This window comes from Anopheles marshallii (genome assembly GCF_943734725.1).
Source record: "Anopheles marshallii chromosome X unlocalized genomic scaffold, idAnoMarsDA_429_01 X_unloc_33, whole genome shotgun sequence".
NCBI classification, from domain to species: Eukaryota; Metazoa; Arthropoda; class Insecta; order Diptera; family Culicidae; genus Anopheles; species Anopheles marshallii.
In genome coordinates, this window is record NW_026525880.1 from 150,001 (window position 1) to 155,000 (window position 5,000).

Genomic DNA, 5,000 nt, shown 5'->3' on the forward strand with positions numbered 1-5,000 from the left:
GAGGGGTCTACTGTTTCCATACGTGCAAAACTCGCTGAGATATAGGCCCCCAAACTTAGACATTTTCGTGTTTCCGGTGTGTCGGGACCGGTTTTTCTTAAGTAAGTACGAAAGTTTGTACCAAGGCGTTATTTCGTTTAAACGTGTCTCGACGGGGGGCAAAAATCCCCGTCGATCGAGCCCTCGCGCGTGCGATTCGGACTAAAACTCGCGGAGCTACGAAGGAGTGAAAAGTTTGATAAGTAGTTTGATAACTATTTATGCACTTATCAGACTTAGTGTAAAATCCTTAAAAGTGTGATTACTCGGCCATCCTTTGGGCTAGGGACACGCCCGAGGCATCGTTGGAAAGGTCTCGGCGAGAGGCAGCGGACCGCCACCCCCCCTTCCCCCTCCCATTTACCCCCTCCCCTACAGGAGGGAAAAGGCCGGTGCGAAGAGCGATTTTAACGTGTGGGGAGTCAATCAACGCGCTACGTCGCCGCGAGTCGGGGAGAACACCTCCCCCGACTCCCCCCCCCCCCTCCACCCTCACCCGTAACAGTGAGAGGTGGAGATGTCGTCGACGGGGCGAACCCTCCGTTCCAGGACGGAGTCAACGGAGGAGAGGCCGGCGAAGCTCTCCACTATTCTGGAGCCGCGAGTGGCTCTTACACGAACATCTGTTCCGGGAGCGAAGCAGCAGTCCCCGGAAATGTCGGAGCTGAGACAGCTCCTCAATGAGACGTCGCTCACCAACGAGCAGCTGCGAGCGACGATCGTGGGTCTGCAACAGGAGATCCAGATGCTCCGGCAGCAGTTGGAAACAAATGCTGTGCAGGCCCGGCAAGATTTGCAGCTGGCCCGAGAGGAAGCCCGGATGCGCGAGACGCTGGCTCGTGAAGACATTGAGCGCCTGCGCAACGAGCTGAGGGAGGAGCGAGCCAGCTTCCAAGAGCTCCTTGCACAGACGCTGGGCTATGGAGGCAGCCAGAAGCAGCAGTGGCAGCAGCAGCAGCAGCAACAGCAGCAGCAGCAGCAGCAGCAGCAACGTCGTGAGCAGCAGCAGCAACAGCGACAGCAGGGAGCGGTGTCGGCAACGGCAGCTCCGCTTTCAGACCCGGAAGGCGGCTCCTGGGCTGAAGTGGTGCGTCGTAAGCCGGCCCGGCAACCGGGGAACAAGCCGCAGCAACAGCAGCAGCAGTGGCCGCAACTACCGCAACGGGCAGCGGTTCAGCGGCAGCCGATCGCAGGACCGTCTAAGCAGCAGCCCCAGCAACATCAGGGACAACAGGCCCGGGGTAGCCAGCCTGGAGCACAACGAGGAGGTCGGCGTCAGCGGCAGCGAAAAACCAAGCCGGACGCTATTGAAATCGCCCCAGCTGAGGGACAAACCTGGACGGAGGTGTACCAGGCTGTCCGAACGGCTCCAGAAATGGAGAAACATGCTGAGGCCCTAGGCGTCGGGCGACGCACCACACGCTCCAGGCTTGTCATGGAGCTGAAGGAGAGCGCGGACGCTGCAGAAGTTCTGCAGTGCATCAAGCAGGTCTGCGCAAAGGCAGAACGGCCGGCCTCAGCTCGGCTGGTCACGCCTATGGTCGAAATCCGGTTGGACGCTGTCGACCCTTTAGCGAAGGAGACCGATGTGGCGATGGCGCTGACCAACCTGTGCCAATGCGAGGTGGAGGAGACATCGGTTCGCCTGCGACCTGCCTGGGACGGCACGAAAGTGGCGATAGTCCGCGTAACAGCCAGGGCTGCGGAGGGTCTGGTCGACAAGAGCGTCAAGATCAAATACACATCGTGTCTGATCCGGAAGGTGGCTCCTCTGCAGGCGCGTCAGCAACGGTGCTACAAGTGCCTCGAGATGGGGCACGTCCGAGCTGCGTGCAGGAGCGAAGTGGACCGCTCGACAAGCTGCATTCGCTGCGGGAAGCCGGATCACCAGGCGAAGAGCTGCACGGCGGAGGTGCGCTGCGTCGTGTGCAGCGGCCCGCACCCGGTCGGGCATCCGACGTGCCGGCGCTAAAAGTGCTGCAAGTGAACCTCGGGCGAAGCCGGGCAGCCCAAGACCTCATGCTGCAGACGGCTCGCGAGTTAGGGGCTCAGGTGGTGCTCGCCTGCGAACTATATCGACCACCTCGGGATGATCCGCGGTGGGCCATCGATGCGGAACAGAGCGTGGCGATAATAGCAACAGGGGCGTACCCTATTCAACGGCTTTGGGGGAGCGTCGTCCCGGGACTCGTGGTGGCCACCATAGCGGGAGTAACGTTCACCAGCTGCTACGTGCCACCCAGCAGCGGCATCGAAGACTTCGAAAGCTTCCTCGGTGCGGTGGAGGTGTCGCTGGTCGGACACGCAACATCAGTCCTGGCCGGGGACTTCAACGCCTGGAACGAGGAGTGGGGGAGTGCGCGCACCACCCGGAAGGGGCAGGAGCTCCTGAGCGTGGTGGAGCAGCTGGCACTGCAGACGCTGAACCGTGGCAACGCGCCCACGTTCAGGGGCAACGGGGTTGCACGGGAAAGCGTCGTTGACGTCTCCTTTGCCAGTCAGCTCATCGCACGGCCGGACTCATGGCGCGTGCTTAACCGCTTCTCAGGCAGTGATCATGCATACATCGAGTTCGGGGTGGACGTTCCTGGACAGCGCCCCCAGCGACGTGGCCAGCAGCACCGAAGCCGAGCAACAGCCAACGACGGGACAGCCAGGCACGCCGGGACGCGCTGGAAGACGAAGCAGTTCGACCGGCAGTGCTTCGACGTCGCACTCACGCACGGCCACTTCGGACATGTCGACACTCCGGAGGGGCTGGTCGGCGGACTCACTCGAGCGTGCGACGAGATTATGGAGAGGGTACACGGGGCTACCTACCACCGCAAGCCCCAGGTGTACTGGTGGTCTTCAGAAATCGAACGCCTGAGAGAGGAGTGTGAGGCAGCGGAGATAGCACATCACCGGGCCCAACCGTCGGAGCGGGACGTGACGTCGGGAAAGCTGCAAGACTGCCGACGCTTGCTGAAGGCCGGCATCCAGTCCAGCAAGGAGAGCTGCCTCCAGGAGCTGATAGACGGCGTCGAGGCGGAAGTGTTCGGTCTTGGCTATAAGATCGTGCGAGCGAAGCTGCGAAGCCGGGCGCCACCGGAAACGGACCGAGCCGTTCTCGGCCCGATCGTCGACGCCCTGTTCCCGGAGCACCCAGCGTTCGAGTGGCCTGAAATCGACGCGTGCACCGCCTCACATGAAGCTCTGAGGCCGGTCACGAGCTCGGAAATTCTTTCGCTGGCTGAGCGGATGGCCACCTCCAAGGCGCCAGGGCTGGACGGTATCCCGAATGCCGCAGTGAAGGCGGCAATGCGGAAGCACCCGGAGGTCTTCGCCAAGGTGTACAATCAGCTGCTCGAGCGAGGGGAGTTTCCTGCGGCATGGAAGGAGGCACGCCTTGTGTTGGTCACGAAGCCAGGTAAGCCGCCGGGCGATCCGTCGTCGCACCGCCCGCTGCTAATGCTGGGAGCAGTCGCCAAGGGGTTCGAACGGCTGATCTTAGATCGGCTGAACGACCACTTGGAGGACAGCGATGCTCCTCGCCTGTCAGCAAGGCAGTACGGGTTCCGGCGCGGTCGCTCCACGCTTCAGGCCATCGAGCGGGTGATAGAGCGAGGACAACACGCGAGGACGTTTCACCGCACCAACCAGCGGGATCCTCGATGTCTGGTGGTGGCAGCACTGGACGTCAGGAACGCCTTTAACTCTGCCAGCTGGAAGGCGATCGCGGTTGCCCTGCAGAAGCTGATGGTCCCTGCAGCCCTCCAGAAAATATTGCGCAGCTACTTTTCTGAGAGGAGGCTGGTGTACGAGACCAGCGAGGGGCCAGTGCGTCGTACGGTCACGGCGGGCGTTCCACAGGGCTCAATCCTGGGCCCGACCCTGTGGAACGCGATGTACGACGGCGTGCTTCGGCTGGAGCTGCCTGAGGGCGCCGAAGTGATCGGGTTTGCGGACGACATTGTCGTACTGGCGAGCGGAACAACACCACAGGCGGCGGCACAGCTTGCAGAGACGGCAATCACAATGATCAGCTCGTGGATGGCGCTACACCACCTGGAGCTTGCTCCGGCCAAGACCGAGCTGGTCATCGTCTCGACAATGCGGAGAGACAACACCCGTGTCCCGGTGCGCGTCAACGGGGTGGAGAGGATGCCGACCCGCACGATAAAGTACCTCGGGGTCATCCTCGAGGACCACTTGTCGTGGAAGCCACACGTCGAGCATGCTACGTCGAAAGCGCTCCGTGTGGCTCAGGCCATCTCCAGGCTGCTCCGCAACCACGGCGGGCCCAAGTGCGCGAAGCGGCGCCTCCTGGCATCGGTGGTGGACTCTGTCCTTCGCTACGCGGCGCCGATATGGCACGAGGCCGTCCAGCTGCAGGCGTGCCGAAGGCAGCTGAACCGCGTACAAGGAATCTACGCACGGCCAGTTGCCCGCACCTTCGTCACAGTGCGGTACGAGGTGGCAACGGTGCTCGCCAGCGTCATCCCGATCGTGCTGCAGGTGAAGGAGGACGCTCGCTGCCACCAGCGGCATCAGGCGACGGGAGCGAGCTTACGCGAACTGCGCACCGAGGAGCGGAACAGCACGATCGCCGAGTGGCAGCGGCAGTGGGACCAGCTGGAGCCTGAGAGCCGCTACACCAGATGGACGCACCGCCTCATCCCGGACCTGGCGACATGGAAGAACCGGCGGCACGGAGAGATGACGTTTCATCTCGCACAGCTCCTCTCCGGCCATGGGTTCTTCCATGAATATCTGAGCATCAAGAACCTGGCACCATCGGCTGACTGTACCAGATGCCCGGGAGTCCCAGAGAGCGCTGAGCACGCGTTTTTTGACTGCCCAAGGTTCGCGGACGTCCGGCACGAATTGCTCGGCGAGGACGACGCAGCGGCCGTGACGCCCGACAACCTTCTGGCGTACATGCTGAGCAGTCCAGCGCACTGGCACGGCGTATGTGAGGC